The following is a 15,508-nucleotide window of genomic DNA, read 5'->3' as shown; positions in this document are numbered from 1 at the left end:
ATAAAATGCCTGTGAGAGCAGGGACTGCTTTTGGAAGGCTGACAGTGTCATCAAGAACATGAGATGACCAGAGCGACAAGGTTTTGAAAGAATGTGGAGATATTTGAACCTTAGAAAGGACAGATTTTAGAAGATGAATTTCCCATGCCCGCTAAGTGCTTCCTCATCCAGGAAACGATCCTTCTATTCATGTGTTTATAGGAGGTCATGCCATTTCCCTTGCTACCTGGTATAACTGATCACTCTCTCAAAGCTTTTCAAACCACAACTGAGTTTCCCATTCATTTTGGTCCCCAAGCAGTAATACTTATTAGTGGCCTGTAGACTCACTCCCAATTATCCCTTTGGGGGGTAAAAAACAAAAAACAATTTTCCCTAGGCTGGCCCCAGTTAAGTCAGAATTAAAGTAGAAGGACTAGCAGCCTCCTGGAGACTAAAAGAACTTGAGAGATTAAATCTATTTTTCCAAGGATGGGAAATTTATTCAGATGATATTTGGGAATTCATAGGTACCACCACATTATAAGAATTAAAAGGTAGACATCTCACTCTCCCTTGTATCTTTCTCTACTGCCTCACTGTCACTACATTTCTGCTGAATGGAGCCCCAGGCACTAGTCACACAGGTAGCCTCTTGGTATCATCAGAACACATCACAACTTCCCCTTTCAAAAGCGGTAGCCACATCTCTGGCTGCAATGGTGATTTTCCCGTTACTTCAAAACTTTAAAAGGCTGCAGCAGCATGCAAAACACTTTCATTTCATTAAAGAAAAAGTTAAGAAAGGTCTTCAGAAGATGGTGAGTTTCATTTTTTTCTTGTCTGGATAGAGGTTTGATTTGCTCTTGAATGTTCCTGGGTAGAGACTAAAAGAAAGCACAGCATGTGAAGGTCTACTCAAGTGTGGTCATCTCCCTCATTCTCATCTTCACCATCCATGCAGAACTGAACTTAGAGGCTGAATTCTCCTCAGATTTCTTTGGCTCAGGTGCAGGTCTGGAGTCTTGATCTTTTTTGTCATCTTTCCTATCTAACTCCTTCCAGTGGTCTTTGTTTCCTCCTTCTCCAGGACCACAACTGGAGTTCCCAGTTAGGCCTTTTGGGACACTCATCACATCTATTTTATTTTCATCTTTCCTTGATGGTCCATCCTCAGAGGGCTGAGTTGGAGCCACCTTCCCTCCACCACTTGTAGGGGACTGCTGCTCTGTGTCTGAGCTCTGAGATCGAGCAGGAGGGTTAGAGCCGTGCTTCACTCACGCATTCTCATTTGGTGGAGGGGCTGGCATTACCTTTAGAGGCTGATCAGGTTTAGGAGGTTTGGCCATTGGAGAGTGACAGTCTTCTTCTTTATTGAAGGTTTCATTTTCCAGAGACTTCTCACTCTCTCTTCTTCGTGGATTTCTGCCAGATGTGACTGAGGCCCCAGTTTGCGATGACTCACTTCTTGTCCTCGACCATTCTCTTTCCTGAGTTTCTTCACTTCGCCAACTTGCATGTCTCTCCCGTGGCCGGCGGTTTAGTTTCGGCTCATCTAGCTGCCACTGCAACTTCTCCTGATCCTTCTGTAGCCGTTCCTCTACTTCCCATTATCTAGCAGCCACTCGACTGGACAGGGAGGTGCTAGCAGAGATATCATCTTCCTTAGGAGTACTCCGAGACTTTAGATTCAGTTTGGGTCTTTGAGGGGGACCTCTGTGATCATGCCTATAATCGTCCCTAGAGTAATCATCCCTGGAGCTCCATGATTGATCGTCTCTTCTGTCATAACGGTATTCATAGTGGTCCCCACCTCCTCTGTAGTCATCATCCCTAAGGTACCCACTACCAAATGCTCTTCTGCCACTGCCTATCCTGGAGTCATAGCCTCGGTCATAGTCTCTGCTGCCTGGGTTATCATATCGATCCCAGAACCCATAAAGGTTCATATCTCAGTGTAGGCTGTCCCGGTATCCTTTCCGGTATCGGTCTGAATCGTAAGGATCTCTATACATCTCTATACGTGTCTCCAAAGCTATCATCACTTCTTCTAGGCGGGTAGTCATCAAAGATGTCTGGTGGCAGGACGGGCTCTCCAGTCTGTCCGTTTTGTCAGAATCCCAATGTCTATCTCGACCAAAAGAACGATCATCCCGGTCTTTATCCTGTGCTTGATCAGCAACATCCACTCGAATTCTCCTGTTACCTAGAGACTCTTCATTGAGACTCAGAGCACTGAGCAGGGAATCCAAGTCCTCAAATTCCACATAGCCAAAGCCTTTTAACCTGTCTAGATTGCTGGGTTCACGTGGTAAGCATACAGCGCTGATATTTAGTCCTCTAAAGAATTCCTTAATGGAGTCTTCTGTCACATCATAGGGCAGGTTCCCTAGAAAAGCAGGGTAGAGTGGCGATTTGAGAAGACAGGCTCCGGTCAATATTGGGTTCCAGATCAGCCCCTGGAGCAGTGGGAAAGATGGTTCGGTCAATTGGAGGTGCCCTGTACACATGGTCATCGTTGATGTGCCAGGTTGTTGACCCATCTTCTTCCAGATCGTCTGTTTCATCGGCCCAGCTGACTGGTTTAAGGACATAGGTGCTTCCTCCAACAGTACCCCCATCTCCAGCTAGAAAGTCTGTTAGGGAGATGGTCTTCCCCTTCTTATTTTTTTTTTGCTGAGGCCGCCATGTTGGGAGAGGGAGCCAAAACTAAGCATTATTGCCACCAATAAATTTAATTTAACTTAAATGTTTTGGTTTATCTCTTAACTATTAGTAATAGCTATTTCTTACGTATGCGTGTATATTTATTAGTAGCTCATATCCTATATTATGCTAGCCATACACTAAATTTTTATTTTTATTTTTATTTTATTTTTTTTTAATTTATTTTAATTTATTTTGCAATACAATTCAGTTCTACATATCAGCCACGGATTCCCTTGTTCTCCCCTCTCCCGTCACCCTCACATTCCCCCCAACCCACCCCCCCCCCCCATTCCCATCTCCTCCAGGGCAAAGCCTTCCCCACAGACTGAGGTCAGCCTGGTAGACTCAGTCCAGGTAGGTCTAGTCCCCTCCTCCCAGGCCGAGCCAAACAATCCTGCATAGGCCCCAGGTTTCAAACAGCCAACTCATGCAATGAGCACAAGATCTGGTCCCACTGCCTGGATGCCTCCCAAACAGATCAAGCCAATCAACTGTCTCACCCATTCGGAGGGCCTGATCCAGTGGGGACCCCTCAGCCATTGGTTCATAGTTCATGTGTTTCCATTCATTTGGCTATTTGTCCCTGTGCTTTATTCAACCTTGGTCTCAACAATTCTCGCTCATATAAACCCTCCTCATTCTCGCTAATTGGACTCCCAGAGATCCACCCAGGGCCTTGTCATGGATCTCTGCATCCAGATCCCTCAGTAGTTGGATGAGGTTTCTAGCACATCAATTAAGGTGTTTGGCCATCCCATCACCAGAGTAGGTCAGTTCGGGCTGTCTCTTGACCATTGCCGGCAGTCTGTTGTGGGGGTATCTTTGTGGATTTCCGTGGGCCTCTCTAGCACTTTGCTTCTTCCTATTCTCATGTGGTCTTCATTTACCATGGTCTCCTATTCCTTGTTCTCCCTCTCTGTTGTTGATCCAGCTGGGATCTCCCGCTCCCCCAAGCTCTCTTTCACTCGACCCTCGCCTTTCATTACTCCCACTCATGTCCAGGCTGTTCATGTAGATCTCATTCCATTTCTCTGTCATTGGGTGATCCCTGTGTCTTTCTTGGGGTCCTGTTTTCCAGGTAGCCTCCCTGGTGATGTGAGTAGCAGACAAGTCATCCTTGTTTCATGTCTAGTATCCTGCTATGAGTGAGTACATACCATGTTTGTCTTTCTGAGTCTGGGTTACCTCACTCAGGATGATTTTTTTCTAGATCCATCCATTTGTCTGCAAACCTCATGATGCCATTGTTTTTCTCTGCTGAGTAGTATTCCATTGTGTATATGTACCACATTTTGTTTATCCATTCTTCAGTTGAAGGGCATCTGGGTTGTTTCCATGTTCTGTCTATTACAAACAATGCTGATATGAACATAGCTGAACAAGTGCTCTTATGGTGTGGTTGAGCATTTCTTGGGTATATGCCCAAGAGTGGTATAGCTGGATCTTGGGGGAGATTGATTCCCAATTTTCTAAGAAAGCACCATATTGATTTCCAAAATGGTTGTACAAGCTTGCATTCCCACCAGCAGTGGAGGAGAGTTCCCCTAGCTCCACATCCTCTCCAGCATAAGGTGTCTTCAGTGTTTTTGATCTTAGCCATTCTGACAGGCGTAAGGTGGTATTTCAGAGTTGTTTTGATTTGCATTTCCCTGATGATTAGGGATGTTGAGCAGTTCCTTAAATGTCTTTCGGCCATTTGAGTTTCCTCTGTTGAGAATTCTCTGTTTAGTTCTATAGCCCATTTCTTAATTGGACTGTTGGGCATTTTGATGTCTAATTTCTTGAGTTCCTTATATATTCTGGATATCAGGCCTCTGTCAGATGTGGGGTTGGTGAAGATCCTTTCCTATTCTGTAGGCTGTCGTTTTGCCTTGTTGACCGTATCCTTTGCTCTACAAAAGCTTCTCAGTTTCAAGAGGTCCCATTGATTGATTGTTTCTCTCAGAGTCTGTGCTACTGGTGTTCTATTTAGGAAGTAGTCTCCTATGCCAATGCGTTCAAGACTACTTCCTACTTTCTCTTCTAGCAGGTTCAGAGTAGCTGGATTTATGTTGAGGTCCTTGATCCACTTGGACTTAAGTTTTGTGCATGGTGATAGATATGGATCTATTTGCAGCCTTCTACATGATGATATCCAGTTATGCCAGCACCAATTTGTTGAAGATGCTTTCTTTTTTCCATTGTGCACTTTTGGCTTCTTTGTCAAAAATTATATGTTCATAGGTGTGCGGATTAATGTCAGGGTCTTCAATTCGATTCCATTGGTCCACATGTCGGTTTTTATGCCAGTACCAAGCTGTTTTTATTACTGTAGCTCTATAGTAGAGCTTAAAGTCAGGGATCGTGATGCCTCCAGAAGTTGTGTTATTGTACAGGATTCCTTTGGCTATCCTGGGTTTTTTGTTTTTCCATATGAAGTTGAGTATTATTCTTTCCAGGTCTGTGAAGAATTGTGTTGGTATTTTGATGGGGATTGCATTGAATCTGTAGATTGCTTTTGGTAAGATTGCCATTTTTACTATGTTAGTCCTGCCTATCCATGAGCATGGGAGATCTTTCCATTTTCTGACATCTTCTTCAATTTCTTTTTTCAGGGACTTAAAGTTCTTGTCATATAGGTCCTTCACTTGCTTGGTTAGTGTTACCCCAAGGTATTTTATGTCATTTGTGGCTATAGTAAAGGGTGATGTATCTCTGATTTCCTTCTCAGCTTCTTTGTCCATTGTATATAGGAGGGCTACTGATTTTTTTGAGTTGATCTTGTATCCTGCTATGTTGCTGAAGGTGTTTATAAGCTGAATCAGTTCCTTGGTGGAATCTTTGGGGTCGCTCAAGTATACTATCATGTCATCTGCAAATAGGGAAAGCTTGACTTCTTCCTTTCCAATTTGTATCCCCTTAATCTCCTTATGTTGTCTTATTGCTCTGGCTAGAACTTCAAGTACTATATTGCATAAGTATGGGGAGAGCGGACAGCCTTGCCTCGTTCCTGATTTTAGTGGAATTGCTTTGAGTTTCTCTCCATTTAATTTGATGTTGGCTGTTGGCTTGCTGTAAATTGCCTTTATTATGTTTAGGTATGTTCCCTGTATTCCTGATCGCTCCAATACCTTTATCATGAAGGGGTGTTGGATTTTGTCAAATGCCTTTTCTGCATCCAGTGAGATGATCATATGGTTTTTTTCTTTGAGTTTGTTTATATGGTGTATTACATTGATGGACTTTCATATGTTGAACCACCCTTGCATCCCTGGAATGAATCCTACTTGATCATGGTGGATAATTGTTTTGATGTGTTCTTGAAGTCTGTTTGCCAGTATTTTATTGAGTATTTTTCATCAATGTTCATGAGGGAGATCGGTCTGTAGTTCTCTTCCTTTGTTGTATCCTTGTTTGGTTTAGGAATTAGGGTAATTGTAGCCTCATAGAAGGAGTTTGGTAATGTTCCTTCTGTTTCTATTGTGTGGAACAATTTAGAGAGTATTGGTATTAACTCTTCTTTGAAGATCTGGTAGAATTCTGCGCTGAAACCATCTGGTCCTGGGCTTTTTTTGGTTGGGAGACTTTTAATGACTGTTTCTATTTCATTAGGGGTTATTGGACTATTTAAATAGTTTATCTGGTCTTGATTTAACTTAGGTATGTGGTACCTATCCAGAAAGTTATCCATTTCTTTTAGGTTTTCCAGTTTTGTCGAATAGAGGTTTTTGAAATATGACTTGATGATTCTCTGGATTTCCTCAATGTCTGTTGTTATGTCCCCCTTTTCATTTCTGATTTTGTTGATTTGGATGCTCTCTCTCTGTCTTTTGGTTAGTTTGGATAAGGGCTTGTCTATCTTGTTGATTTTCTCAAAGAACCAACTCTTTGTTTCATTAATTTGTTTGTATTGTTTTCTTTGTTTCTATTTTATTGATTTCAGCTCTCACTTTGATAATTTCCTGGCGTCTATTTTTCCTGGGAGACTGTGCTTCTTCTTGTTCTAGAGCTTTCAGGTATGCTGTTAAGTCTCTAGTGTGAGATTTCTCCAACTTATTTATGTGGGCATTTATTGCTATGAATTTCCCTCTTAGTACTGCTTTCATAGTGTCCCATAAATTTGGATATGTGGTGTCTTCATTTTCATTGATCTCTAGGAAGTCTTTAATTTCTTTCTTTATTTCTTCCTTAACCCATTGGTGATTCAGTTGGGTATTATTCAGTTTCCATGAGATTGCAGGTTTTCTGTAGTTTTTGTTGTTGTTAAAATCCAACTTTAGACCATGGTGGTCTGATAGAACACAGGAGGTTATTCCAATTGTTTTGTATCTGTTGAGATTTGTTTTGTGGCCAAGTATGTGGTCAATTTTAGAGAAGGTTCCATGGGGTGCTGAGAAGAAGGTATATTATTTTTTGTTAGGATGGAATGTTCTGTAGATATCGATTAAGTCCATTTGAGTCATGACATCAGTTAAGTCCTTTATTTCTCTGTTAAGTTTCAATTTGGGAGATCTGTCCAGTGGTGAAAGTGGGGTGTTGAGGTCTCCCACTATTAATGTGTGGGGTTTTATATGTGATTTAAGCTTTAGTAATGTTTCTTTTACATATGTGGGTGCCCCTTGTGTTTGGGGCATAAATATTCAGAATTGAGACTTCATCTTGGTGGATCTTTCCTGTGATGAGTATGTAATGCCCTTCTTGATCTCTTTTGATTGATTTTAGTTTGAAGTCTATTTTGCTAGATATCAGGATGGCTACACCCGCTTGTTTCTTAAGACCATTTGATTGGAAAGTCTTTTCCCAGCCTTTTATTTTTAGGTAGTGTCTATCTTTGAATTTGAGATGTGTTTCTTGTATGCAGCAGAAAGATGGGTCCTGCTTTCGTATCCATTCTGTAAGCCTATGTCTTTTTATAGGTGAATTAAGTCCATTGATATTGAGGGAAATTAATGACCAGTGATTGCTCATTCCTGTTATTTTTTTTGGTGGTGATGTGTGGGTACTTCTATACGTTGGGGTTTACTGCTGTGGCTTTATCTGTTGCCTGTGTTTTCGAGGGTGTATCTGACTTCCTTAGGTTGGAATTTTCCTTCTAGTGCTTTCTGTAGGGCTGGGTTTGTGGATAAGTATTGTTTAAATCTGGCTTTGTCATGGAATGTCTTGTTCACTCCATCTATGGTGATTGAAAGTTTTGCTGGGTATATTAGTCTAGGCTGACATCCATGGCCTCTTAGTGTCTGCATTACATCTGTCCAGGTTCTTCTGGCTTTCAAAGTCTCCATTGAGAAATCGGGTGTTATTCTGATGGGTTTGCCTTTATATGTCACTTGGCCTTTTTCCTTTGCTGCTCTTAATATTCTTTCTTTATTCTGTACGTTTAGTTGTTTAACTATTATGTGGCGAGGGGACTTTTTTTGGGGGTCTAGTCTGTTTGGTGTTCTATAAGCTTCTTGTATCTTCATAGGCATTTCCTTCTTTAAGTTGGGAAAGTTTTCTTCTATGATCTTGCTGAATATATTTTCTGTGCCCTTGAGTTGGTATTCTTCTCCTTCTTCGACCCCTATTATTCTTAGGTTTGGTCTTTTCATGGTGTCCCAAATTTCTTGGACATTTTGGTTCATGACTTTGTTGGCTTTAGTGTTTTCTTTGACTGATGAATGTATTTCTTCTACTGTATCTTCAACGCTAGAGATCCTCTCTTCCATCTCTTGCATTCTGTTGATTATACTTGCATCTGAAGTTCCCAATCGTTTTCTCAGATTTTCTATTTCCAGCATTCCCTCTGTTTGTGTCTTCTTCATTTTTTCTATTTCCCTTTTCAGGTCTTGGACTGTTTCCTTCATTTGTTTCATTGATTTTTCTTGATTTTCTCTCAGTATTTTATTGTTTTCTTCCAGGACTTTATTGATTTCTTCTAATTTGTTTGCCCTTTCCTCTAGTTGTTTACAGCGTTCTTCACATTTTTTTGTCTTTTCCTCTACACAAGCCTCTAGCTTCTTCATGATGTCATTCATAAGGCTGTTTTCTTCTGCTTCTTCCAATTTCTGATGTTCAGGTCTAGGTGTTGGAGGAGGGCTAGGGCCTGGTGATGCTGTATTGCTATTCATTTTGTTGTATATGTTTCTGCCTTGACGTCTGCCCATCTCCTTGTGGTTCGTTCTTGGCCTCATCCGCACACTTGGTTCAGACAGACCAGTGTTCCAAAAGGGAAGTCTGGAGCAAGATGGGAGCTGGGGGCCGGCCTCTAAGTCTCAGGAAGAGGCTTGGGGCTCAGGCGGATGGGTGTGGGGGCAGGGCGTGGAGACTGCAGGGCCTGCCAGGGGTCTTGGAGAAGGGGATCCTTCCCGGTGCAGCTAGCAGGGTACCTGCCTGGTGGCCAGAACCTGGGGCCGAGTTGGGCAGGTCTTCCCTGGAGTGGCTGGTGCCCAGGGATGGGGTCTGGGGCAACCTATTTTTATTTTTTATTTATTTTTTTCATGTACTAAATTTTTAATCCAAAATATATGTCACACAAATTTTTTGGCCTGTAAAAGTGGTTTTGATTATTAGATGAAACTTGCAACTACATGTGAATTTTAGTACTAATGCCTTTCATTTCAAGAGCAGTATATAGAATATTAGTACTCAAATATTAATAATGTTCCATGCCATAAAAATGATGCAGTTCATATACTAAATATTTAATTCCTTTGAAAAGTACATTTTGTAGTTTTAAATGGACAAATGTTGCAGTTCCTTAGTAATGTACATTTCTAGAAATTTTTATTTTTTGTATGATGTAAATGTTTTCTTTAATTTTCAGATTTTTATTACTGATATATAGACAATTGATAAAATCTTGAGAACTCATCTAACAATCTGGAATATTGTTAAATATAATAATTATTAGCTAAATTTACTAGTTTGACTAGATGAATTTTTAATATGAGATCACATATCTAGATATTATGCATTTATTTCTTTTTAATATATGTAAATTTGTTGCATCTCTTCTTGATTTGCTTGGTGTTTTCATTGTTTGTTTTTACTATTCCAGTCTTGGGTGTTGACTTTAGAACTTTGTACATGCAATAAAGTCCCTCTGCCAATGATTCACATGATCAGTGATGGATATTTTTAAAACAGTGTCTCAATTTGTAGTTAATGTTGCCTTAAACTTCACAATAATACAGACTGGCCTCCACTTGTAATCCTTGTGCTTTCACCTCCCATGTTCTAGAAGTAAAGATATGTTTTCCCTTTGCCCATGACAAGCCACTTGCTATTTCTCTACCTTGAATGCTTGCCCTTGAAAGGAACTCTAGTCCAGTACTGAAAGGTAATATTGTTGCCTTATTCCCACTATTAAAAGCCATACAAAGATTGTTCACAATTTGAAAGAACAGTCATTTTTTTTCACAGATATTCCTTATGGTATTAAGGGTATTTTCTTCCTATTTCTCAGTTTACTCATATTATTTTTTTAATGAAAGGCTAGTGGACTGTATCTTTTTTTTCTGATCATTCTGAACTATTGATTCTTTTACATTACTTTATTGCTATATTGTGTATATTTGTTAGTTTTCTGTTGCTATGATAAAACTCCCTAACTAAAAGCAATTTATGAAAAAAGTTTATTTTGGCTTATGGTTCTAGAGGCTAAAACTCCATCGCGACAAGCAAAGAAACATGGCAACAAAAGGCAGTCATTGCAGCAACATCATGAAGCCGAAAGATCATATTTTGAAGCATAAACACAATCAGAGACAGAAAATGAAGTGGTGCAAGATTATAAGCACTCAACATCCTTTCCCAGTGAGGGACTTCCTCCAGAATGGATGCACCTCTCCATAATCTCCCCAAACAGTGTTACTAACTAGGGACAGAGTATTCAAAGATATGAGGCTACTGGGAACATTTTTTATTCAGACTATCACAATGTGCTACATGTTTTTGCCACTTATATTTTTTGCCATCTTCACATTCCTGGGGAAAATCTCAGTATGTTATAATATAATATAGTATTGTCCATATATTGCTCTCTTTCATTAGCCTTCTTTTCTTTGAGCTAATTTTTAACACTGACATCCCATTTTTCATTATTGATTCTAGTGCTTTGAATCTTCTTTCCTTTTTACTGATTAATCAAGCTAATGCTTTTTAAAAAATTAAAATTTTTTTCACTGAACTGACCAAACTTTTGGTTTTATTTATCTCTCATTATTTTTGTTTGTTTGGTTGATTGGTTTGGTTCGGGATTTGGTTTGCTTTATAACTACTCCAATATTTATTATTTCCTTCCTTGTGTTTGCTTTGGATTTTGTTTTTTTCTTTCCTGGTTATTAAGGTGGAAGCCTAGATTATTGAATGGTGATAATTCTCTCCTTGAATACTAATGTTTATACTTATAAGTTTCTACTGAAGTACTGCTTTAGTATAAGTTTTCTCAGGTTGTCTTTTCACTTTTTTTCTCATCAAAGCCATTTCCGACTTTCCATTGTTATTTTCTTTATGCTCAAAACGATCTACAAAAGATACAGTACACATTTGTTCAAAGATTTGGAAAGAGAACAATCACATCTTCCAGAGTAACTACAAAGAGCTTGAATGTAGAACATGTTCTGTATTTATCTTCCTTGACACAATAGTGTAGCTGGAGAATTTCTCTCCAGCTCTCACCAATCCTCGGCAGTCCTGCAGCCCACTTATTAAATAAACACACAGGCTTATATTATTCAAACTGTTTGGCCTAATGATTCAGGCTTCTTGATATCTAGTTCCTATATCTTAAATTAACCCATATCTATTAGTCTATAAGTTGCTATGTGGCTTCTGGCTTACAGGTACCTTACATCTCGCTTTTCATGGCGGCGGCTGACAGAGTCTCCCTGCCTCAGCCTTCCACCTCCTAGAATTCTTCTCTTCCTTGTCCCACCTACCCTATCCTTCCTCCCTGACTACTGGCCAATCAACGTTTTATTTATCAATCAATCATAGCAACATATATTTAGAGCATACAGGATATCCCACAGCACAACAGTTTTTCCCAAGAGCAATTTTACCTAGAAGATCTAATTGTTAAGTATCTGATTTCACATACATAAAATTTTTGTTGTTGTTGCTGTTGTACAGAAATAGTATTCACTAGTGTGGTCCATCATCTCTGGACATCCTCCCATCATGATCTCGACGTCCCTCGCCTGCAGTATCTCTATTCTCTCTCATCATTTGGATTCCCAGAACCCAGCCTGGTGCCTGGCTGTGGATCTCTGTATCTGCCTCCATCTGTCACTGGACAAAGGCTCTATGATGACAGCTAGGTTATTTGCTAGTGGAAACCCATGAACTGTGGACTGGTGGCTGTGGAGCCCCCATGGGATTGGACTAGGCCCTCTGGACACGGAAGACAGTTGTTTGGCTTGAACTGTTTGGGGGGCACCCAGGCAGGGGGATCAGGATCTGTTCCTGGTGCATGGGTAGGCTTCTGGGAATTCAGTGCTTGTGGTGTGACACCTTGCACAGCCTTGGTGCAATGGGAAGGGGCTTGGACCTGCCTAGGCTCAGTGTGCTGGGCTCTGCTGACTCCCCATGGGAGACCTCGATTTGGGGGATGTGGGAATGTAGGGTGGCTTGGGAAAGAGGGCTGGGGGGTAGGAGGAAGGAGGAGTGGGGGTCTGTGGATAGCATGAGGAGTGAGTAGAAATTTTCTTAATAAAGAAAAATAAAAATAAAAAAAGAAATAATATTCAATGTGCTATTAGAAGAAGCATGTGCTGGTGACTGAGGAAGAGCTAAAGCCTCATTTACCTAACAGGAAAATATGAAATAGAATTTTGTTGGGGTGGAGGTGAAAAGGAACCTCTAAGACTGTAAATGTGATGCTACCTTTCCTATCCTGAATACTCATTAGCCATTCCAAAATATTACACATTTTCCTATATTCAGATATTCACATCTTGGAGTTGAAAAGTAGTTCTTGTTTTCTGAAGACAATTATTTCTGATGTTCACTTCTCATTTTATCCCCATGACAGGCAGACAAATTGTGTCAGATGACATAGCTTTTTTGTTTTTCCATGTATATAGCATGTGTGTAGAGACATCATACCTATGCAGAAAGTTGTAAAAGTTAGTAATTCAAAATGAACATCAGTAGAAGGAAAATAACTATGAGATATAATTACAAGCAAGAAAATTAAGGGAATGCAAGTTGCCCATAAACCTATGACTATCCAAATTGAATTTTAAGGAAGAAATGAAAAATAAAAGTCAAACAAGATGCTGTGTTTCCTTATTAAAATTCCCTTTCACTTGGATTCGATCAAGTCTCAAGACCAAAACAAGCAAATCATCCTTATTCTAAATATTGAGATGACTCTGTATTATTGGCACTAGAGAATCTGCATCTCTATATATGGGTTGACATAAACCTTTCTATTAACCTCCAAATAGCAAAAAAAAATAGAGCAATTACTGTAAAATCAAACAAAAAGTGCTACTATGTCCCTACCACAAGGATTAAAGGCCTATTTAATATCAATTTACATAATGAAGGAAGAGCATGAGAACAAAGAAGGGTTGCTGCATCATTTATTTTAGTTTGTGCATGCACAAAAAATCAGCTTGGCTTATATTTCAGTAACACAACTAGATAACTGAAAATCTACTTAGCTTTATTTCATTCTCTCACTTCTGTATTGACTATTGCTAAAATTTCTTCCCTTAGCTAATGAAGTTGTACACATCTATTAAAATTGAAGTTTGAGTTTTATTAAAAGAAAGAAGATTTATTTATTCATTTACCTCCTCCAAAATAGGCCTTTGAGATTCAAAAGAACATGACAACGAACTTGGACATTGTATTTATAACATAGTGATAGAGAAATATAATACTATTTGTGTCCTCTTAAGACATTTGCAAAGAAGTAGTTCACTAGACTAGAAGGGTGGAAGAAAAAAAAAGATTTTAGAGAATTTGGGGAAGTGGAGGAAACTAGACTTTAAAAGTTTAGAGCTAAGAATCATGGAAGTAACTCTATTCTCTAGAACTTTGAAGCAGTCTATTCAATGCAGGGTGTCATGGCAAACAAAAAGCCTTAATCCATTTCTGCATATATACACACCAAATGAAAAGCAACTTTACCCAGAAGATCTATGTGGCAACAATAGTTAATGTATGTATTAGATCTCACAAAGCCAAAGCAACCTGTGGGATGACTCAACCCTAACGGTCTTGAGAGCCAGACGGCCCAAACAAGTAAAAAAGATACTTTCTGAGAGCCAGCCTGGGTCTGCCTGATGGTCTTAGCAACAGCAGCTGAAACATGATCTGGAGATGACCTGGACCAATGAGAGACAGCTATGTCACACCAACAGATGCATATTCATCAGACTTCGCCCCATGGAGGGGTGGAGGGTATATAAGGCTTGCCTCTTCCTGAATAAATTGAGCTTGTTGTTCCCATATTCTCCCAGAGTCTGTGTGGTTTGACTCTGTGCCTACTTGGTTCCTGCCCCCAAAGGGAACAACAGCAAAGGACCCTGCTACAGGAACCCTTTATTTTCTCCCTTGGTTCTATGTTTTTAATGATTTTTTTTTGCTCTATGCTATGTGTTTTTTCACTTAATAGTGATTTTGAGGTAGATGCTCCCAATGTGGAAGATCATCTCTGAGTCTGGCACTTAATATTGTGCTCCAATCATATGTAGGGATTCTGTAAACACTCTTGGTTTAGAGTCATTTCTGAATTACATTCAAACTAAATATATGTAACTCTTCTGATTAATGACCCCAAGTGATATTAAATTCAACATAACACAGTAGGAAATGATAGACACTTAATATGAAGACAAAAATAAAACTAAGTCCCAATATTGACACTTCTTTATAGGACTAAAGTGTTGACTGTATCTATGTTTACATGTATTTTTAATCAGGGCCACATAATTTTGTAAAATTTGTCTGCTTTGATTAAATAGTATTAATTTTAGCCAGGGGGTGGTGGCACATGCCTTTAATCCCAGCACTTGGGAGGCAGAGACAGGTGGATCTCTGTGAGTTCAAGGCCAGCCTGGGCTACAGAGCGAGTTCCAGGACAGGCTCCAAAGCCACACAAGAAAACCCTGTCATGAAAAAACAAAAAAAAAATGAATAAATGAATGAATGAATGAATGAATGAATAAATAAATAAATAAATAAATAAATAAATAAATAGAGTGCTGATTATATCTATATTTACATGTATTTTTAATCAGGGCCATACCATTTTGTAAAGTTTGTGTGCTTTTGTTAAATAGTATTAATTTTCCCAAACCACAGGAATTAATAGTCCCACGACAAAATTACCTTATTTTCTAAGATTCCTACTACTACCATACTGCCGAGAAGACATATCTATTGTTCATCTGACAATCTTAAAACTCCCCACTCATTGCTCACTGTTTACTCTTAGCAGATACCAATCTCTGACCAGAAAATGGAAGTTTTTAAATAGTCACCTTACATCTACTTTTCCATCATACCTATTTCTTATTTATAAATTAGCATTGATCTCTCTGCTTTTCCAATCTAGAGACCTCATCCCACAGCTTTTATTCTTGAATTAAATCTTTTCTATTGCTGACATAACTTATTTTCTTGTCTGTCTTTCTCTTTGGTTGACCTTTCATCTACATCTGCATCTGATCTCTCTCCTAATCTCTTTATAGATGAGAGACAGAGAGAGAGAAAAAAAATTTATATAAAATATGTGATGTACATGGATAGATAGAGATACTGATTTATATATAGAGAAACACATGTAGATGTAGATATATAATTTATATCTATATCTGTGTCCTATCAAGAATTGTAGCTTAAATTA

At 39.3% G+C, this 15,508-nt stretch overlaps 1 pseudogene; it reads right to left on the bottom strand.

Annotated features, from left to right (window-relative positions):
- Positions 1-897: 897 nt before the first annotated feature.
- On the bottom strand, positions 898-15,021 carry LOC128116959 (eukaryotic translation initiation factor 4B-like; annotated as a pseudogene).
- Positions 15,022-15,508: the final 487 nt, after the last annotated feature.

The sequence above is a fragment of the Peromyscus californicus genome, unplaced genomic scaffold (assembly GCF_007827085.1).
Source record: "Peromyscus californicus insignis strain IS unplaced genomic scaffold, ASM782708v3 Scaffold_10__1_contigs__length_136768540, whole genome shotgun sequence".
NCBI classification, from domain to species: domain Eukaryota; kingdom Metazoa; phylum Chordata; class Mammalia; order Rodentia; family Cricetidae; genus Peromyscus; species Peromyscus californicus.
Note: the sequence above shows the minus strand (reverse complement) of the source record. Positions and strands in the feature narration are given on the sequence as shown.